Source organism: Seriola aureovittata, chromosome 15 (genome assembly GCF_021018895.1).
Source record: "Seriola aureovittata isolate HTS-2021-v1 ecotype China chromosome 15, ASM2101889v1, whole genome shotgun sequence".
NCBI classification, from domain to species: Eukaryota; Metazoa; Chordata; class Actinopteri; order Carangiformes; family Carangidae; genus Seriola; species Seriola aureovittata.
This window is the reverse complement of record NC_079378.1, coordinates 25,030,385-25,054,062: the sequence shown is the minus strand read 5'-3', so window position 1 is coordinate 25,054,062 and position 23,678 is coordinate 25,030,385. Positions and strand designations below refer to the sequence as shown.

Here is a 23,678-nt window from a genome sequence, read left to right as displayed (position 1 = left end):
TTGCATTTATGCTCATGAACTATTTGATTCAATGGTAACTGGACTCAAAGAAAATTCAGATGTTGGTCCAATAAAGACAAATACTGTATTTCAAAATTCAGACATCATGAGTTTCTGTGCACGCTCACCAGATGTGGAAAAACCAAGCAGGACGTTGATAGAAGCAGGAATGGGACATTTGAAGGATGCAAACTTAAGGGACACAGGAAGTAATATTTTTCAGCTAATTGTTTCACAGCCTCAATGTCAAGGGTAAGTAATTTTGAATATAAATCTAAATGAATGTGATTAACTTCAAGTGATAACAATGAGTTATTAGATGTCTTTTAACTGTGTCTCAGTAGGTTTCACTCACTCCAGGACTCTGCAGAGGAAGAGTGTGAGTGTGTGAGTGTGTAAAGGTGTTTGATGGAGGGTGGCACTCTGTGGCACATGGTTGTGTCAAATCTGGTATGACTCTGGGGCAAATGTCATATTTCAGTTATTATATGGTCACACCATAACTATGTAAAAGACTCAAGAATGATGTACATGAAAACTTGGAGTTTGCTAACAAGACTGCTGAGGGGTTTTTTCTTATTCTTCCTCATATCCTCCATATGAAACGAGCATGCACACTCAAGTTTTAGCACACCTATCCAACTAAACACCATAAGAGACATGTAAAGGAATACACAGTGAGTTGTTGTGAAATACAATCAGATCAGATGAGACATGGCTACTTGGTTGCAGAATTACTGTCCTCCTGAAAGACAAATCTTCTCTTTCCTTTCTTTGATTTTGCTCCTTTCTTTACTTGCTGAATGAAAAATGGATCCACATTATGATGCTGCATCCACCATATTTCACAGTAACTGGCATAGTGTTCTTGAGGAAGTATTGTTTGCAACACACGCTGCTTTGAATTTTGACTTATGGCTTCAAAACCTTGTCCAACATCTTGGATGTCACTCAATTCCTCTCTGGGAAACTGCAAGCGAGTTCCAACATGGTTCTTCTTAGGTAATGGTGCCTTTGTAGCCACACTCAAAGTTTTATGGAAACCTCTTGATGTGGTTGACTGATGCAGCTTCACTCTCAGCAGCTGAAGTCTGTGGCTCTTTTGTGTCTCTTCTTGTCATGTGTTTTGTCTCTTTTTTCCTTCACTGCTCTCCCAGCGATTATAATAGAGCTCACTGGGATATCCAAGCACTTTGATTTCTCTTTTTAGCATTTTACTTATGAACGCAACTGTATTAATTCTTTACATCTCTCACTTCCACTGGATGCTTTTAAGTCTTCATTTTTACTTCTTTTTTCATAAAATGGTAATTTGTGAATGTGGGATTTTCCAGAAGGTGTTTGTTAACTACCTACGCAAGAAGCATATTTTGGTTAACTTTGTCTTGCTTCCAGTCTCTTGAGTCACTTTATCTTTTTAATTTGCATTGTACTCTTTGTTCATGGGCCCTCTGTTGTTTTACCTGACAGAACACAGACTCTGAGGCCAAGAGTTCATGAAGCAACATGTCACATGGAGGGATGGTGCAGAGCCTGTGTCTGACCCAGGAGACTGTGGTGTCCTGTCTGGAAAAAATGGAGGTCTAGGCTCTTATTTTTTGACTGACATGTAACTCAACTCAAGAGCTCAAACACACATATGAAGTCCTGCAGAAGAGTTTCCTCTGTCTGGACAGGCAGAATTAAAGGCACATTTCCTGAAAAGAAAGCCACTGGTGTGAAAAAGATTAAAATCATGCAAATATCCTGAAGTATTTCTCTTAAAGCTTTGAAAACAGCAAACAATAATTGGAGATGCACTGATTGCCAACACCAACCACGAACCATAATCGACAGCTAGCTCAATTCAGTCAGTTATGTTGTATGCTCATAATGAAACATTGACTATTAAAGCAATCAATATCTTTCCCTCTCTCAGAAAATGTCTACAAAGTCATAGTGGCTCTACAGAATGTAGTTAGCAACCAGCATACCTCCAGTTGTAAAATGGACTTCCTTCCATTTTGAGTACTTAAGAACAGAAAAAAAGAGACAAGTTCAAACTCTCTCTTCCTCTCTCTCATCGACGGATGATCATTATTATTGATAGCCATTACCCAAGGCACAGCAGCAACGCTGGTGGTGAGGACACACGTGGGTGCGAGGTAGCCACCATGCACAGGTGAGGTAAGCAGTTTAGCAGTAGTTTTAGGTTCTTTGCCTTTTAGCTTCTTGAAATTTGACATTTTCAGTGGAGTGATGATGTTTTAAGTGTCTGATTAAGTTTGTTGTTCCTCCGTAGCTTCATACTTTGGCCTTACAGGTATTACAAATTGTGACATTTGCAGTCGGAGCAGTCACAGATGTGAAAGCATTTAAGAGGTGTAAGTGAGTGGATCAGTCACATTTGAACCATTTATGAAGGTTACGCTGTTCACTTTTTGTTGAAACTGGTTTAGAAAGGTATTTCAAATATTTTGTTCAATCCATTTTTCTTAAGAAGGCCGACCAAATATTAGCACCTCTCAGTGTAACATTCAAACTAATGTCGACTATACACATTTACACTTGAAAATGGTCACAGAATAGCTCTCAACACAGTGGTAAGGCTGTAACCTGAGGAGAAAGAGACGCATCCAGAATGGAAGGGGAAAGGCTGTCTCCAATGAATCCCCGGGGGATAGGCAGGCCAAGCAGTGGTTACAAAATAATGACGACTTTACAATGAAGACATCTGACAATGGTGGTGCTACTGCTATCTGGGGGGTAAGAAACAATATTTTGATAAAACCCACAGACAACTTAATAAGAGGCAAGGCTATGCCCCTCTCTCCTGTAATACACTACAAGTTATCAAAACTGAACTGAACATATTTGCCTCTGCTCTGCTCAAACAGTTCGCAGGGAAACTGTGATTTTTTTGTTGCCACAGTTCTACAATACCTTCTTTTTATCTGCGTGGTGAGACCTCAACACTCACAGAGACCGGCCCATTTTTTTGGGTCCCAATTAGTGGCATAAGGACAATTCCTGAATCAGGAGTCACATACATAGATTTTAATAAGTCTGAAACATCCTTTATACCTGATAACTTTTTACATAACCCGTGTTATTTTTTAAGTTACCATGGATATTGAGACCCTGCACAAAATACTACTGTGCATAAAGAAAGGTCAGAAGAGAAAATGGCAGGCTCTAGATGCAAATGAAAAGAAGATATTTTGATGAAGCCCAACCTCAACCCCACACCCTGGGACGAACCAAGAAAGAAACATCTTAAATAAACTCAGAATGAGCATGTTAACGTAGCATGGAGAGTATATCAGTTTTTCAATGTATGCGTCATTTCTTTCATGTTCAGAACAACATCTTTTTGATTTCTACCACTACCTCAACAAAGTCAATCCAAATATCACTGTTTTCAACCAGGGGCTTATTCCTAATTTTTTTTTTTTTTGACCCTGACTTTGAAGGATTTAAGATACAGTGAAGAATGTTTGATATCAAGTTCAGAGTTTATGTATCTCCTTGAACTACAGGCTTATAAAATAGAAGTTATATCAAACTTACTGACTGGCCAAAATTCACTAAAAGGTAAAAATCTCCAAATAAAAACAAGGCCCCATGATCCAACCCCAACATTACCCAACTCTATCATTACACAGTCCAGCATATGCAGATGACATCAGACCAATTATAAGGAAATTGTTAGGTATTATTCTCAGTGACCCCACCTTCACCTCCCTCCTGTTTACAAGAGCTCCCACAATAAAAGAAAAACTGGCAAGGAGCTACAAACCCCCAACAGCCACTTCCTTGTTTCCCCAAAACCCACAGGCAGCTGATTCAGCAATTCTGTCAGCACACTAAATAATGACTTTGTTAACTGCAACACAACATTTTTAGCATACCAGAGTTTTGATTATGGGTGCTTTTGCTGTCTGTTGGTCACACAAAACACATAGCCAAACACTGATGTGCAAAATATAACTATGTAGTTAGATCTCACAACTCCAAACTCTCCCTGTGCACTAAACTTCAAAGATGCAGGTCAAAAGGAGCCAAAAGTTCAAGTTACTGAAGTAATTCAAAACAAGTCAGGAGTGGCAGACTCAAACGTCTCCTGCAGCGAGAGACATTTTTAATAGAAACCCTCAGGGCAACTCCTCTTCTGAGCTGAATGTGGGAGCTCGGATTTGCCTTTTCTTGTGATTTTATTTCTGTTTGTGCAGATGTGTGAATGTGACCATTTGTGTATGTGACTTTTTTAAGCAACTCTTAAAAGAATTTGCTCCCATGCACATATTTAGGAATACTAAAAAAAAAAAACAATAGCAATGAATAAATATACTGGCTGACATGTTCAAAGCAACTGTGCTCCAGGTACCGGTCAGATACAGTCCGCAGGGGAAACAATGAAAGTTAAAAGGGAGGCTGAGCATAGAGACAGATGTTTTCTTCAGTGTGGACAAACCATATCACACCTCAGCTATTTTTACCTGCCCACTGTGATGAGTCCAGGTGGTACTGATGGCCCTAATTAGAACCGATGTCTCATGTCAATAAACCAGAAAAGAAACAATGTACTTCGATACCACACACAAAATAAAATCAGAAGTTACAAATATAGATAATCATACATTCACACAAATGCACACATATTAAATCAAAAACCTCAATCTGAACTGATCTGAACTATGAAGCTGCAGGCCATCAAACAAACTCAACAATATAGTGGGGCTTTATAAAAGCCTGTCTGCTTGTTTAAATCTTTGACTTGATAATCCTATCCTTCAGATTTTGTGCCGTCTGTATGGAAACATTGTGGGATGAGCAAATACGCTGTTCAACTTTTTATCAGGTTGGAGAATATACCAATATTCAGAGACAACAGACTTGAAAACAGATGCAAAGGTGTTATATGTAATAAGGCAGATGATGAAATGAGATATCTGCAGCCTCTCTCAGTGTGTCTGTGACTTTATTGTGTGCCTCCATTAACCATTGCTCAGGGTATTAGTTGATGCTATCGGCTGAGAGTTGGATGAAATCATGTTCATCACTGCAGATTCTCTTAAGCCCACAGACTTGACTAAATGGCAAGCATTTAAAGGAAGTAGCATGATAACTGGGAGGCAATAACAAGTTATTTTCTCAGTAAGTTTTCTATATACTGTTGATGCGAGCTCTCCAGAAGCCTAACACAATGTCACATTCAAAATGGATGGTATCTGTTTTTTTCTCCAGATTGAAATTTACATAACACACTAACTGATCTAATGATGTTTCTGTACATATCAAAATAAGAAGGAAATCATCAAGAAACCATAGATAGAAATTAACGTTATAAATGAACTAATTTTAAAACTCCCCTGAAAATAATATGGCATAATAGCATTGAAACGGTGAAACCATGGCTGCTTTTGACTTCTGAAGCCATCTAGTAATGTTGAACAACAAATACAAATTGTGCAAGCTCCAATAAATACTCAGTTGGTGGAAAATGAGATTCCCTCTTAGCTAGGTCGAATGAAAAAGCATCAACTCCTGCACCATTATGTATGTTTGTACATCAAGAGTGCACATCTAAGGAAACAAACTGCTGCTGGCATTACATTTCCCCACAGAACATATTATGGTAATATACAGCATCATTTGTAGGTGAGGTGGTAGTTACTGTACTGGCTGTGAAACTATGAACCATGCTGCCCATGTCGAAGTCTTGTTCTTGCTCTGTATGTTATCAAAGATATCTATTCATAATGCACCGTCTCAGTCCAACTACCTTACCTAGTCGTAAGTGTATAATGGAGACACTGTGATGTGACCTGCGGTTCAACCTGTTTCAAAGTCCCACAGTTTCTGTAACAAAATAAATCCCACAGCACTTCTTTCAAGACAGCCATATAAACAGATTTAGAGAGGAGAGAGAAGATTGCTTGATGATTGCCTGATGGGATGTTAACATCAGGCGGACAAGCGATTTATTGTGCCATGGAGAATTCATTGTGGACCTCACAAGATAGGAGATATACTGGTTGTTATTGCTTTGAGCTACAAAGCAAAGCTGCCAGTGTCGTTCTCTCCAACTGTACTTTGGAAGACACAATGAATCAGTCATCACTGTCCCTTAGCTCAATCCGAGCTGTCACAGTCTATGAAAGAGTAAATGAGTTATGGGTGCATAAGCAAGCGTTGGAATTGTGAAAGCAATAATCATTGGCCAAAGTACCATCTCTTGAAAGGGGCTTTAAGAGGCATTGATGTGTTACTTTACAGTCTCAGACATACAGAGATTATAAATAAACATTATTCAAGCTCCATACACTTGTTGGTTCAATCCATCTGCAAATCTGAGGTGACTGAACAGTTACCAGGAGGAAGAGAGTTGTGTCTGTATGGATGAAGCAAGATGGCTACAGAATGTCATCTAAATGGATGGGATATCAATATTTCTCTGTATAAGTGTTGTTACAGTATGTTCAAAAAACAATTATTTAGTTAAATGCAGGTTTTCAAGTCACAAAGAAATAACCAAGACCTCAGTGTCGAATCTTTCACTTAATGAAATGACAAACTGAGCTGCTTATAATGAATATGTGCAATATTGAAATATATGGAAATTCACAGATTTGCAATGCACAGTAGGTGATACTGTAGGTAATTCATGTCTGCCAGGTGCTGATCCTAAACCTCAACTGCATGTACCCAAGCCTGCTGATCACAGGAATTATGGTTAAAGGGGAGACTGGGCAGTGGGCCCTGGTGAAAAATCCTCACCCTCTGGCAGTGCCCCGTGGAAACGCCCCAAACGCTGTACAGATTCAAACATATCAGGGATTATTAAGAGACCTGAGAACAAGGTCAAAGACTTGCAGAAGAACACAGAGCAAGTTAAACTTAACTTCCACTTCATCCCCGAGGCTCTGAAAATACTTAGGAGATAGTTGAGGCAGGCTCTGTTGAAAGCTCCCCCGCCGGCACGCAAAGCTTTACTTTTGATGTTAATTCCTTGAAAGCTGTTTCTTTAGCTGGGGATTAGTGCATGAAGAGCTAGGCTTACCATGCTCTGGCTAATAAAGATGAAACATCTAACACAGGTACTCGTACATACACTCGCCTGGGAACAGTGCCTATAAAGTTGCCTTAATTATAGGGAACTCACTTCGCTTCAGTAACTATAAGAATGGGACGACATTTGTACTTTGAAAATGCTGTGGTATTAAATGTTGAAAATCCTCTGTATTCTTTAGACACAAGTCTTGAGGTAAAATAATGAGTATATAGGCACATCACTTCCTCAGCTCTTGCAATCAAAGCTGCCTGCACTTCATAGTATGCTCTCAGTCTCCCCAGCTTAGGTCTCCTTGCCATACCGCCAAAGACTGACAATTATGAAGTGTGTCCATTACAGCTGCTGATTAGCCTCCATGTCTGTTCTGGCTTGAGCGACTGTTGTAGCTAATGATTCTGTGGCGGCATGCATAGAAAACTGACACCACAATTCATCTGCTTGGCCAAAATGTCCATGATTAATAGGTGTTTCACAAGAACATTCGCCCCTTTGAATATTTGAAATGCTTCTCCCCATCCTTGAGTCATCTGCTCTGACAGTTTAAGAAGTAAATTAATCAGTCCAATCACTGCATCCATCCTGCTTTCAACTACAATGAATGGCTTTCCTTTCATCACTTACTTGGCTATTTTCCAATAATTAATACCAGGATGATTAATTCCAATGACCTTTATTTACTAAATGTATGGGCATTATTCAGCTTCATATTATACATATTGACAAGAAGACAATATCAGCTAATTACCCCAATAAGCTTTGTAACCTGCACCGTGCATTAAATACGTAAGGCTAAAGAAATAAATACCTGTAGTAACCTCAAATCAAACGCTTTTATCACAATTCAGCTTAGTGGAATTTCATTAGTTACTAGACCACAGTGTTTTTCTACGTGTCTCTGTGTGTTCATGCTCTGATCATCGTGTCCCATAAAAACCTTTTACAAGGTATATTTTGATTATGGATAAATCTATGACCCAGTTTGGTCTTATGGGAAATGCATTAATATAATGTGGTCACGGTTGTCAACTTGCATACAGTTATATCATACGGCAGGAAGGCACAATTATGTTAAAGCCAATGAGGTCTCTAAGAGGGTGGTAAATCTTATCTTTCTAATCTGGAACGATATGACTGGAAAACACATTTGCCCCATTTGTCATCATACATATTTTGTCAAGCTAAAAAAAACACATTAAACATCTGCATAAAAGACTCTGAGGGAGAATGGTCTAAGCAATTCCTGTCATGTTGTAAATTTAAAACAATGTTAATTAAACCATTCATTTCCGTCTTTCATGGGGCCAAATTGCCTCACTGGCAAACATTCCCTTGGAGCTTCATAGTCTATGTTGTAATTACTGATTGTCAACAATATTGTCCTTGTATAATTGTCCAACTTTGTCTCTCTCTGTAACAAATCTAACATCAGGTATCGGCACTGGTATATCACATCTCACGTTGAACTTTTTCTGAAAGCTCAATCACAGTGAAGAAAAGGTGATTCACCTGTATATAGATGACGTTAGAGGCCATTTCCTGAGGGCTCAGAAGAAAAACATCCATCATAACCCTTCTGTCACTATAAATGGGTTCTTTGGTGCAATTTCATCATGGCAGTCAGGTACATTTAGCTGGTTCATTTAGTGCCCAAGACAAATTTAAGACCGAAAAGCCGCCTTCATTCTGCAGCACCTAGTCATTGCAAGTTAAAAACTGAAGACAATAATAATCTTCAACCCTGACTTTATACCTATACAATGTGTGGCACACATCTGGCCACACATAAAGGCCATATATATGTAGTGAGCTAAATGTAAATTCAGGAAAAAGTGCTTTGTCTGTATTTTCACATGCAGTGTCTGGAGGGTGATGGTTTGTATTTTCTTTGATGCCTCAGGACTGAGCCCCAAATGTAACCCATTAGTGTAGCAAGGCATACATCACTACACATAAACACAGACGCTAACAAAACACGCTGAAATGGAAAAATGCAAAGAGCCGGAGATTTAATGCCTCGGGAGGTTGAGGCTGTGGCTGAATAGTCCAAAACACAGCTAAGCAAGTTATGTGGTGCATGATGGGACAAATAAAAAACCCCAATCTATTTTGATTTTGCCTGGGGTCTGTCAAGTGTCAGCGCTCCTCCCTGCTCGTTACACAGCACCAGGAAGATACTTTTGTTTTTCTTCAAAACTAAACTCAAAATAGAAAACTTGCTGTAAACACTTTTGGTAAATGCACACGTAAGGATGTGACCGTTCATCATTTTGATATAGAAGTGTGGAATTCTTAACATAACAGAGGTTTCTGTAAGTATAATATTACACTAAAACAAAAATAAGCTGTTTCACCAGTGAAAGGGAAGAATGATAAGAAAGAAGTACCACATGGCTTTGACTTGCTTTTAAAATAAATCTAGTTTTATACAACAAAGTAGTGTACACCTGACATAATTTTTGGCTTCTTGTAATTACTTTATTTTTCAATAGTATAAAACTTATTGCTATGAATTGCATCACATGAGGATTCAATTCTTACACCAAGGCAAAACAAGGCAGAGAATTGCATTACTCAGTGATGTCATCAGATAGGTTGGCATAGAGAGGCACTATTAAAACAGCGGGGATGAATGTAGCTTGTATTACGGAGACATGTCATCAGCGCATAGGTAGCAGGGATTCTCAATGCACTTTTTCCATCATGTGCCCAAGTAAATGTGGAACTACAAAACTGATGAAGGCCAACTTAGTCCCTGTGAACCACACTGAACACATCAGGTCAAGTTGTCTGATAAACTGAGAGAATCATGTATGCAGTATGTTCCCCCTCAGGACTTTCCCCAAGTGTGGTTTATGTAGACTGTTTAGAAATGAATGAGTAAAATAATGCTTCACGTGTGAACCGATCCCTAAAGAGAGCTATGGTCGCTTCAATGCTGAAGCAATGGGCTTGTGTCTTAACGGTGCCACAGCCCGGTCCCACATGGAAAGTCCTAATGTGCATGGTTATTAACTGGTCACTTTAAATTTTGGCATCTTACTGGTAAGATGCTCTTTAACAGAGTATCCAACATTAAGTTCACTTGAAAATGAAATGAATTAATAACCATTAAAAATGCAAGCGATTTAGCTGCTGCAGTTCCATCCCAAACAAGTGTGATGAACTGGATCCAAAACAGTCCATCTCCTCCAACCATTAAATAAACCAATGAGCAATCCATTGTTGTGCAGGGGGCTTGAATCTTTGTGTTAAAAGGGTATGTCAGCACATTTACTGAGTGTGTGGTATGTATCTTCCTTGCTTGTGTAAGAGTGTGTGTTTTAAATCTGGTTCAGTGTGTCTGGAGTAGGGGAGTGAGTTAAATTACCTCTATCTTAATTAGCCTTGAATTACTATAAGAGACTTAAATAACGTTTCTGAACAAATTGACCTGCATCCATTAAAAATGCTCGTTGATTTTATTGGACAGCGCCCAGTGTCACATCATTCATACATCAGATGTTAAAAGGGCAGCTTCCACTTGCCAAACTTCACTGAGTGAGTGTAGCTTGTTGTTTGAGGACATTGAGTTAAGAGCTCTGTGATGCATCAAGCTGTTGGTCTTCTGGAGTGGCAAGGTAAAGATACAAGGCCTGGACCTGACACGGCCATGTGCCTGACTAGCAGCTACAGAAGTTCATTAGAGCGACAACAATATGTACTTGATAACCCTGAGCAAAAAATAGAGCAAAAATGCCACGATAACAGTTGTCAGAGTGCAGCTTCACATGTGTTAATACTGACACAAGTTCAGCAAGTGATAATTAAATAAGTAATAGCAAGTAATAATAAAATAATTCTTTCAGTCATTACTGAAGGAAACTTTCACTTTTTAATTTACCTTACAAAGTATCACAGATAATTTATAACTTAATGACAGTCTATACTTGGGCTTTACCTCATTAAGTACATGTTGTTTTATGTGGTAATTGTGGAATAGCTCTGAAATGGCAGTTGATGAAGTACCTTGTCTGTTAATTGCAATTGTGTTTTTTATGCTGTTCAACAGTCTGACTTGTTGAGGAGATTAATGTTTTCATATCTATCCTAGTCCCTGGGCTGTTTGTTGGAACCAAGTTATTAATAGCATCACTATTGATGAACTGTCAAATGCTCAGCATTTGGCAGATGGACCCTTGTACTTGATAACATGTTCGAGTCTAGGGGCCATGTTCCATTTAGAGAGCTGAGGGATAGTAGTGCGTGTACTGTATCATACCTGACAGCTGCATCAACACTAATTTAGAGTTAGCACATGCTGTTCATTACTGTATAGTCTGTGTTGTATAATAAGATAAATACCCCGGATCCACATAACAATGCATTCTCCACTTTTAATGGTTTTACTTGAGTGTGCATAAATGCATTTCTTGAACAGGGATAACTCCTTGTCTGAGAGGAGACAACAGAGAGGCAGAGAATAACAGTGAGCTAACCACCTCACCAGCCTCAACACTGTTGTCCCTGTAGTAGTGCCCAATCAGGATAAGTGCTTCATATCGATTCAGCAATCTGTTTCAGGCCCAGCTTTTGATTTCCCCCATTAGGTCAACAGAGAAGGTGAACCTATTATCAGCATGCTTCATCTTGATAACTACCATTTGTTTTTTGCTTGTTGATACAGGTTGCTCCTTGACTGAATTTTGTGTGTGTGTGTGTGTGTGTGTGTGTGTGTGTGTGTGTGTGTGTGTGTGTGTGTGTGTACAAGAAAAGGAGCCAGAGATTGCCTCAGTCTCTCCAAGTGTGACATTTAGATGTGCGCTTGATGTATGAGATTTATGAGTTGCACTCATCCGTCTTTGATATTTAGTATTAAGTCTCTAAATGCTAAAAACGAAACGAAATACGAGTGAGTAATTTGGAATGAGAACTGTTACGAAGAAGTTGAATTATAATCTCATCAAGAGCCTGTAGATAATCCTCTATACGTCAGTTCATGAAAAATCGAAGACCCTGGATTTTGAGCTTCTGTCAAATCACAGCAGCTCACTTTTTGCCACATACTGAAAAAGTTTCATATGGGTTTTTTACTGTGAACTTACTGCATATTTGCAAATATTTATATTGTCATGCCATATAAAATAATGTTGTAATAAAATGTAGAGTGTTTGAGTGAGTGTCTGCACATGCACATAAATTATGTGTGAATTGGCATATGCACCATAAATGCCATATTCAGTGGCATGAACTCTCTAGTTTTGGATATACTGATATTAACAAGTATATTTTAGCATTTAAAGCAAGTTTGTTGTAAATGCTGCGTCGTCATTTCAGACACCTAAAATTCCATCTGAATAAGATGAGTCATATTCTAAATATCAGTATGTGTACACACTGAGTATTAATGTGTACTGAGAACATACGGTATTTACTGTCAGGACATCAAACACAAGAAACAGCAACTGACTTTTATACCTGCATATCCATATTATCCTACAAGTCTTCAGTGAAAAATATAAAATATTTATCTGTGCCTATCATCTCCAGGTTGCTCAAGTGAAAAAATCTGCAGTTTTCCTAAAAAATAGTGGCATAAATGTTTTTCTCTGTGACGAGGAGGATAAACATATCAGGGTATATCCTATCCTGGGATAAATATTGACAGTCATGATATCCTCTGCAGTCTGCCGCGGCACCATTTCTTCTTGCTCCAGAGGAAAACCTGCAGTGTGTCATCCAGCTGAGAGGGTCATTGCTTGCCAGTTGCTCTCCACTGAGCAGTCGCCTAATGCCAGAGCAAAGAGGAGGGCAGGGAGGATTGCCTCCGACACTGCCCACCCAGGCAATCAACTGTTGGAGGATTTGTGGGAGGTGGAATTAGTCCATCTCCACTGGCTCTGCCTGCCGCTTCTGCAGCCTCTTCCCAATACCTGTCCGCCTACTCAGCTAGCCCTCCAACCTGAACTACATCTCTCAACTGACTGCCTCTATACAAATCCAACGTGCTGAATGGTCTTTTCTGTTTATCTACCTTGAGTAGTTGCACTACCACGTTTTTCTTTACAGTATGTCACCTTTACAGAAAGAAAAGCTTCTAGGTTTCACTGAGATTATGGATCCAATTTAACTTACTCCATTTATTTCTTTTTATCTAAAGTCCCAAGTCTGTCTCTCTTATATATTTTTGTGGTCTTATAGGTTTCTGTATCATCTACTCCAGTGGCTCCCAGCCTGTTTGTCTGAAATACCTTCACAGCACTGTCAGATGAGCTCAAGTACCTCTTCTCTGAAAACAACCATCAACTTCCAAGGTGTTCATATTGATGTATTGTAAACTGGATGTTGTTTAACACCATTAATTATATAGAAGTGGATACTGGTACAGTGGTTAATTAGCAATTAATTGTAACAGTTGTAATGGATGTTTTTCATACAAGATAGTGGAATTGTCTTACACTGATGTTGGTTTTAATACAGCTTGTAATTCCTCTTCAACAGGGATTTACAGTTGTGTGTTAACTCAGGTGGAAGGGAGGCGTGGCCTCTGTAGTGAACCTATCACTGGTAACTGGGACAATTCATGAACAAATGGGAATGAAGTAAAAAGTATCAAAAACAACATTCATTCATATGCCTCCGCCCACTAACGTTAGTCTGCGTTCACTTGATGACACAAGCACAAACACTGAGCCTCAAGCTACATCCATACTAACACCTTTTAGTTTTAAAACGCATCACTTTTGCTACATTTACTCCTGGCGTCCACACGACTCCAGACTTTTCAAGCCCCTAAACTGGACTTTTGGAAACGCTGCTGGCCCTGTTTTAGTTTGAAAACAACACACGATGATGCAGACATGCGCCCCGCCTCCTGATTCAATCTCATCAGTCACGACTACCAGACAGTGGTGAACGCAACATGGTTAGCGACCAAAGGTAAAACCACCAATTTGTTTAATCACTTGGAAGATAATCATATTGACAAATAGAGAGAGTCCATGGCTCAGAAAAAGAGAGAGACCAATCAGAAGTAAGTAAGAAATCATTCATTAATAATCATGATATTGATTTGAGGTCAGATGGCCCAGCCCATGTATTAATCCAATTCCTGCACATTAAATTTGGATGAAAAGGGGAAAGAGGAATGATTTTCTCTCCCTCTAGAACTACTGAGCTGCTCTGGAGCGTGGTCAGCTGCTCCAGTTTACAACAATAGGACACTGTGGTTAAACAAGGTGCCTCCTCAGTGTAAATACTGATATTTTGCTCAGCACTGTTTTCCTGTGCATTTGTTTGTACTGGGCCGTATGATCCATTTAAAGAATAAAATCCTTGTGTCAGCTTTCACTGGAAGTTCATGCGGTACCTATGCACTTTATAACACAGTGGTAGAGGAAGTTATCGTTTTATTCACCAACACTTCAAAAACCAAAGTCCTGCTGACAACTGGCAATGAGAACTCTCCTGGGGCAGCGGGCTGGCCCAGAGGTAGGGATGCTTACTGATGAATGAAAGGTTGCTGTTTTGATTTCTGGTAGCAGAAACCTGTAGGTGTACTACGCTGGGAACTAGTGGGTGACTGATATTACATATACAGTAACACTATGAAGTCCCTTTGAATGTGGCACTGAAACAAAAACTGCTCGAGCAGTGCTGCAGAGGCAGCACTGACCTTTCCAATTAAACACACGTGTCAAATGGGCTATTTGTGTATGTATCTACAAGGGATGTTCCTATTACTCAGACTAGATTAGATGATGTAATGTTCATGGAGGCCTACATCTGAAAAGTATGCTAGTTTGGCATTCAGCCATGAAAATGTGCCACTTTTTTGGTGCAAATTAATTTGCAAATTAAATAGCAAAGAGTGGTAATTAATTTATATGTTACAGGCTTTACCTGAGGCATTGAACATTTACAAATTTAGATATTAATCCATTTTGGCATGTTTTGACATTGAGGGATTTCAGCTAATTATAACTGGTTAGATGAAGCAGAGAAGAGAATAAAAAGCTTTGGGGAGGTAAGGCATATACAGTAGCATGGTAGCTACACCTTGTACATATACACTATCAAGTGTTTCAAAAATCTAAATGGCACACATTTTAATGACTAATCAGGAATGTTATATGGACAAATGCCAACTACCAGAGGGCATTTTAGTTTTGATGAGTTCTGGCTAATAACTGTGAAGCCTTTGAATCACCGGGTTGAAAAACGTCACTGCAATGACATGGACACTAACAAGAGCTGACACATGAATATTAATTACTCTGGCATGGAGCTGAAAAAAAATCCAACTTGTTTTTAAGATTTCCCCGAAGCTGTTCACCTGTCCAAGTGTTATCTTAATAACCTACAGTATGTTGACAAAGTCATCATATGCTGTGTGATCCATTTGTTTCTAATTCCACTGAGGCTTTAACTGAACAACAATAGTTGTACATGAACATTATTATGTTGTGCCAAAGAACATTTTCTCTTTAAAACAATAACCAAAAACAAGATTGCTGAATCATAAGCACATCTGTCCACATAATATCACCATATCCATATTCCATTATAAAAAGATTAGACAGATGCTGACCTCTACAGGTATGACTCGGCCTTGCATTCTTGACAGATATCATTTCAAATTATGGAGCATATTTAGGTTTTTTTTTTTTTTTTTTTTTTAATCAAAATAAAAAACTGAAACAAACTGTCATTATTTACAGCATACAAACAAGCACATTTTACTAAGCAGTGCTTGTGGGCATGCCTGTCTGTATGTACTGTTAAGATGTTTCCAGATAGGATGACACTGCTTCATTAAAATGAGCAAAACAATGAGCATTAGGTTCTGTAAGAGATGTGGTCATGCTGAGGCAATGATAGATAATGAAATGTCTCACTGGAGACAAAATGTAGTGGCAGAGCAACAGGGAGGCAGACAGCTAAACCAAATAACTGGGCTATCAGCCTCTACTGACAAACAGCCACAAGCCTGACTGAACTGGGGAAAATAGAGCAGTGGAGAAGACATGGTGGCAATGGAGCACAAAGTGGAGATGACAGCCTTTAGGACACAAGTGACAGCAATTGAGGGTAGACTGAGTACAAGTGAGTGTCAGGCAGAGGGAAAAGCCATGCTGGTGCAACAAGCATTAATGGTGACTGGCACATGAGCTAAAGACAGACACAGGGGTCTCATTCACAAGGTCCTCTCAGGCTGCAACTTGCGGCTTACTGGTCAACTGAAGAGTATATAATGATGTTTCACTGCACAGATTTTTAAACCTTATTTATTTGGGGAAAGTTGACAGACTTTGCTTGTACTTTTTTACTACTGCCAAGCCCTCTACTCTACAGTAACGTCCACGGGAGCCGTTTCGTGTGCATATCTTAGTTAAAGACACCTTGCACAGCAAAACTGGCAGTGGTCATTTAATTCTTCAAGTGTCAAACTCACACAAAGACTGCTTATATAAATAATCAAATCAAAGTTCACTGACTTTATGAAACTTTCTGACATTAGACATTTATTCTGTGCACAACCACTCACCAGGTTTAATTTTAGAAAAGAACAACTACAGAATGTGTGACCTCATATGGAAAGACATATGGGTCCCTGACCAGTTGACAGAAATGACCAGCCTGTCACACTGACATGACTTTATAAATAAAAATGGTTACACATTTCCCAGCACAACAGAATATAAGACAATAAATCAAGAGGACATCCAGAGGCGGTAACAGAGGAGAGTGAAAACAGCAATCAACTTTTAGAAAACTATTCCCACTGTAACCCACACGTTCTGCGATGCACACACATACATACATACATACATACATACATACATACATACATACATTGTAATTCTCATTTATTAGTGGAAATTAATCACCTACATGACTGATGACTAATTCAACAGGAACGGTATCCACGGGCAATGATGAAGCTACAGTGAGACTACACTTGGCAGTAAAGACTACTAAAGCACATTGACAATCAATTTTAGAATGTTATATTTTGAAAAGATTACATAATTGCAGATTAAAAAGAGTTACAGTGCGTAATGTAATACTCATAATATAAACCATTATAGCCAAGCTGACAGCACAGTAAGTGAAAATCCAATACACCTCACTAATTGGAGTGACGTTTAGATAACAGCTAAATGTATGGCTGGAGTGTAATCCTTAAAGCACTGCAACATAATGTAGACAAGAAAGAGGAAAATGAGTAGGGGTGCACTGGTTTGACCGACTGAGTCTGTATAAATAATGATAATGACCTTATTAAGCCTATCAATAATCAAGTAGATGTGACAAATCCACATTAAATTCCAGTTTCTTCTTCAACACTGTAATAAAATTCAATGTTCAGTTACTTTCAGTCAATCAAGACAGATTTCAGACTCAGTTTTTAGTGCCACTGCAACCAGCACATATATTGGATCGTGAATCTGTATGAGAAAAGCCAAATATTGCAGTCTGTCACACTACAGATTTTTTTAAATTAACAGATACTGGTCCATATATTGTGGTTATTTTGTATTTTATTGTTCCTCTGTGTTGTATGTTTTTTTTTTTTTTTCTTAAACTTACTGAATGTTAGTTTTTATTATGCAGTGCATGTATGACAAACTGTGTATTTTTACAGTTAAGCTCGTCTGCGAACTTGAACTGTTCTTCTTGTAGTGTTTTAGAATAAGGTTTATCAGCTTGTAGTTCTGTCACATGGGAATATAGCATTTTTTATCACAGCCAGGGAATCTTACAGAATGTAATTTTCTTCAAAGCCCACAGATGTTTTCCCTCTTATCACCAGTGCTAACTGAATCATTGATAAAAGCAAGGGTCAAAGATGCATTGTTTTGTTTATTATCTAAGACTGGCTATCCACAACCTAGCTAAACATAAAAGAAGACGAACACAGCATACAATGTTGTTTTGTTTGTGTGTTTCATACAGTTCACAGAGAGACAGGGCACTAATCAATATTAGTTAATAAATACTAGCTTCAGGTCTCAGACTAACAATGTAACATGATTCTGTAGCAACATAATATCTTATATTATATACACATGGCGCAATAGTATTGTGCTGTAGCCCGATATTCCCATTACACTAAGGGAATAATAATTTTGACTTCACAAATGCAGCTTTAGGGAGAAAAACATGCCACTTGTGCGATGCCTAAATTACAAATAATCACAAACACAAGTGTTTGTGTGTGTTAGCAGTCCAACTAACCAAACCCTGTGTTTGCTATCAGGGCTCCATGTTTACTTTGAAGCACTGACATAAAAAAGTCAAAGCGAAGAAGTCGCACTTCAGAGACATAAATATGTTGCTGAAGGCATGGTAATGCTCAGCAGAACCCAAATTAAGCCATGAAGAAAAAGACTTTACTTAGGTATGCTTGGTTAATAATTGCCACACATTGATTGTCCAACTTAAGAGGAATGCAGTCTGCAGAGGGCTGACATAATAATAGGTTTGGGTTGATAGGGGATGAGAGAAGAGATTGAGAGCAAGCAATGGAAAATAGCAGGCTGTTGTATTAAAATGTGAATAAAATATTGAGACGCAAGTAAAATTTAAATGCTGAGAATAAATCAGCATTTAACACAAACCAGTAAAGTAGAAAAACAAAGCCTAGATGTACAGTTATGTAAATGGCCTAAAATAAAGACATTTACTTTATAGTACCAGTAAATCAAGTCACAAATATGGAAGAGATGGACATATTTTCAATGTATGACCCAAGAACTGAAAATTCAACAGCCAAGGACAGAACTAATTTTCTCTCCTCTCAGTGAGGAGGAGCTAGAGCAAATGTGATGGGCAGTCCTCAGATTTCATCTCTGTTGCCAGTTTATTAGGTACACCCAAGTAACACTACTGCAGCCTTGCCAGCATTGCAATAAGTCTTCTTTCATCAAGATTATAATGATGAGTTTTTTTTTCATTTGAGTTGCTGATTCAATTTAGTGGCCATGTTGAATCCTAGTGCCTTGTACTGAGAAGTGCTTCTACTATTTTCCTAATCCGTTTATATCAATGGGGGAAGACTAAATATAGTCAGTAAAGCATCCCATAGTATATTGTTTTCATGGCTGTTATGTTACTCTGCAATGGTTTTAGCTTTAATTGGCAACTGAATGTAATTCCACAGAGGGTCACTTATAAAAGTTTCAACATGATTTATAGGCAATCTTAGAGGCTGTTGAACACGGAGCAATTACCAGACTGCTCTTTTATCAAAAGGCATTGTGACCAAACCAGAATAAACAACCAAATCTTGCACAAACACCCTGTGCATTCCCATCACACCACTGGGTCAAAAAAAAAAAAGAACTTTACTCACCATTAAAGTAACTGAAGGCCATAGCGCCGCTGTGGACAGTCTCAGGATAATATCTTTAATATCCTTCCCCTCATTAGTGCAGCTGGGAGTAAAGTTTCTCTGGAGGATCAGCAGAACAAAACGGGCCTTCCGTGTGTGAAGCGTGGCTCGCCTGTGTTCAGAAAAAATGTGGGGGAAAGTGTGGAAAGAGAAACTGTCACACGTGCCGATGCAGGCAGAGCAATGTCTGAGAACATTTGAATAAGTTACAGTGAAGGCACGGTGCAATATGATGACGACAGTGAGAACAATATCTGCGTGCTGGATCTACTTTCTGTTATAATTCACCAAATACGACGCTCGTTTCATTGTGTAAACTTACTGCAAACACACTTAGTTTGGTTTGTCATGTCCGAAATAACCCGAGGCCGTCGGTGGCGGTGTGGTGGCGCGGCTGAAGCAGCCTGTGAATGTAGGAGGGAGGTTTACCGGGTGTAGCTTGACGTAGTTTATGCTAGCAGCCGAGCTGTTAGCTTCGCAGTATGTAGCCTGTCTCTTTATTTTCTCCGTCCAACCGAGGTCCTCACGTGCGGCTGCACCTCCTCTCAACAACGCTGCTGTACACGTTGTGTCCAAAAAAAAACTATTTGCTCTTTGTGATATTAGCTAAACTACATTTCAAGAGCACTATCAAACTCCTGTCATGACGAACTTCACCCAGATTGCACACCTGCCTGCTAATTAGGTGTCATTTCAACTAAATATCAATGCGCCAATTCAGGGCCTGTGTGCAGTTGTTATTTTCTGGTAAAGATTTTACATGCAAAATATCAGTGACACGTTGCTATAAATTAAACTACCCACTGTGTTGTTGAGAGACACATGCAATGTAAGATGGAGGCCATCTTAGACGATACCAACCATCCTCTCCACAACATTACAGCAGGACATAGAAGCAGCTGCAGCCAACGTCTCATCTCAGTGGGCTGCAGAACAGAGAGGTTCAGGTGCTCCTTAGTCCCCATCAGGCTGTATAACACCTCGGCCAAAGGAGGTGGACTGATTTAATTTAATTTAATTTAATTTAATTTGATTTAATTGTTATTGATTATTATTTATTATCAACTATTTTTATTATTATTATTATTACTAGTGAGCTATTGGACACCTGAATTTAGGAGATAAATAAAGTATCTATCTATATATCTATCTATCTATCTATCTATCTATCTAAAGTGGTTAGAATTAGCTTTAAATTTACCAATTACAACAGTAATAACACTAACACATTAATGTAAAAGGAATAAGGAGCCATAAATGTTATACATTCATATTATATTTTACATTTCATATTTGAAGTAATACCTGTGAATCCAGGGTTTTCACATCAATGAAGCACTGTTATATTTTAATGATACATCTGTAAGGTATGATAATGTGACAGTGAGCCAGCGTGCACTGTACCAAGACCTTACAAGTGAAGCAGCTAAATGACATTCTGTGTTAATTTTATTATTTACACCTGTGCTTGTCCTGCTGTGACATGTCAGAATGGCTTCTGTGAGAAAGGCTGTTGCTGCTTTAATCTAAAGGTTCAGCACAGTGCACACCAACAGGTTTTTCTCAGTACCTCTGTCTGATTAGACCTTTATGCAGGTTAAAGGTGGGTGGAGTTGGTTGAGATCACTGGACTTTATGTACAAAGAGTGATAAAGATGTAATTTGGTGTCCAGCATAAACCAGTGCAACAACACTAACAGGGGAGTTGAGGGATGTGAATTGAGCTCTGTCTGCACAGGCAAAGGCTTGATGAATGGTCCAATCAGCCAATATGATTAAAATCACCTGTGAGTGTTTACCATGGATACTTCCTACACCTTTGCTGAATCTATTGCTGAAATGATCAATTAATTGATTAGTTGATCGAAAGAAAATTTGTATTTATATGGGTTTGGACCACTGCATAAGACTGACTTAGCATGTGTTACTTGCAAGCATGCATTGTATTAGGCTAACTTCTTATCACTGACTTGGTTATAATGTTTATTTCGCAGTAATTTTCTCAAAACCTTCCGTGCCACATATTTATAATGATAAAATAAAAATGTCATAAACAACAAAAAAGTGAAATCAAAAAGTGAAAATGATTAAATGAAAACTGTGATCTCGTTGATTGAACTGCAAAATTCAGATCTGTTCGTCTTAAAATATAAATGCCAAGCCTTTATGATGGGCCAGCACAGCAGTTCAAATTCAGTCGAGAGCAGCCTCCACTCATGTCTGAAGTCTGCCTCTCCTTTCCTGCAAAAGTAATGATCATGGCAAGAGAGGAGAGGCTTCTCAAATTGGCTGTCTACCAGTCTGTCCTCTTGGGAAAGATCATGCTCCACAGACTGAGCAGTCTCTCTATTGATGAGTGGTGTTGGCATGTTGTTGCACACATACATCTGCTTGTTGGTGTGTCATTGTTTTGTCTCTCCATGTACAGTTTGCATTCTCAGAGCCACTCTCCTTCTGACGGTTTCTTATGAGAAACTTTCAGTATTTGGAACAGAGACTGTAAAGTCACGGGGGATGGCTGGTGGTAAAAAGTATGTGACTTCATCATCTGAGGAAGTCGTTTGCATCTTGTCTCCTGCCAACAGTCAACAAATGTCTTTTAACCATGATGGTTTTATGATTAAGCAGCTTACACCTTCCTTTCCCTCTGTGTCTTTACTGCTTCCCCTCCCTGGTTTGTCTTCTTGGTTCCCAGTTATCGAACTCCCAGTTTGTCCAGTAAGCTGTGGTTACCTGGCTGAGGCTCCCACCAACTCTGCTAACTCTGTCTTTACCTGTGCCCCCCCTTAATACTTAATACTGTAGTAGATGTAGTTTTTAATAAGATATCCTTCATAAAGGGTTTATGAACTCAAATTAATTGTTTTATTAATAGTTAACAGAGCATTCCTGAATATCTGAGATCCGCATTTAAATCAGGGCTTGAATCATTATTTTTACTTTTAGCTGCAGCTCACCAATAAATCGCATACATCTTTTTAATCTTGTGCATTTGCTTTTATTGTTTTATTTAACGCCATCTTAATGTTGTATTTTGAATGCATTTCCTCTGTAAAGCACATTGAATTGCCTTGTGTCTGAATGCTGCCATATAAATAAACTCACCTTGCCTCGCCATTGATTAATACTTCACAGATCAGTTATAATCCATTAATAAGATCAGCTTGTGGATTGTCAGCTTATAGGAGATCCTCCAACATGACACTTGCTTTGTATTTTTTGCTGTAGCTCTTCACTTCATCAGGAAGAACCATCCGTTTGACCACTTCCCTTCTGGAATCAGAGCCTCAGGACATCTGGACCAAAATGTTTTTATTAAGAGCTTAATTAACATTTACAACTGCAGACATGATAGATTACTGAAAGAACTCTCAATTAATTATTTATTAACAGTTATAATTGCAGTTGACTGGGAGTGAGAAACCTGTGATCCTTTATACTGACATTGTTAACATTTCTGACATTTCTGCAGAATTGATGGATTATTATTAAGTTAGAGCCATCAGCCTTTATTAATGACTTACACTAACAAAAACATAACTGCTGACATAGTTGCTCCTCAGACAGAGATAAATCCATGAGTCAGCAGTTATAAATAGTAGGTCATTAATAAAGGATCGGGAGATTCTCACTTTATGATAAACCATCAGGTCAGCAGTTTTAAATGTTGGTTAATCATTAATAAAGGGTAATGGCTCTTAGTTTTTAATAAACCATCAATCCTGCAGTTACAGAGGATGAAAATGTCAGTTAAGGTTCACAGGTTTGTCACTTTCAGTCACCTGCAAAACATAATGTTAACAAATTATTAATAGAGGTTTCCATAAAATCTGCTCTCTGGAGCTCTTAATGTTAACAGTTGTTAATAAATGGATTTTGTTTTGGATGTTGCAAAAAATAAGTTTTCCAAAAGGTCAGTGTATTTGATATCTTATGTGTAAAGGGTGGTGCTGTAATTTCTGAAGCTTTGGCAGATTGTATTAATAGTATGAAGGAGGACAGTAGGTACGATGTCACTTTAGAATGGAGAAATCTGAAATGCTAAAATAAATCATGACATTCCCATAAGTTACTATTTCACGCATGTCAAGACTGTGCTCATCATATTGTGTGCCACAAGTAAAGTGGGAAAAATTTCCCCAAGTATGAAATGGAAGCGAGGAAATAGGTTCTTTTCACTTTCCTGACTGTGACTTGCTCGGACATGAATTTAGTGTCGATGATTCCAGACGCTTCTTGTGCCAACTCCCC

The 23,678-nt window shown here is 38.6% G+C and overlaps 1 long non-coding RNA gene across 1 annotated transcript in view; it reads right to left on the bottom strand.

Annotated features, from left to right (window-relative positions):
• The window catches only part of LOC130182710 (uncharacterized), a 34,657-nt gene extending 14,513 nt beyond the window's left edge, over positions 1-20,144 (bottom strand). Inside the window, exons 1-2 of the long non-coding RNA XR_008829744.1 lie at positions 19,750-20,144; positions 19,389-19,539 (exon numbers count right to left, since the gene is read on the bottom strand). This is a non-coding gene — a long non-coding RNA (uncharacterized LOC130182710). The remainder of the gene's footprint in view (positions 1-19,388; positions 19,540-19,749) is intronic.
• Positions 20,145-23,678: the final 3,534 nt, after the last annotated feature.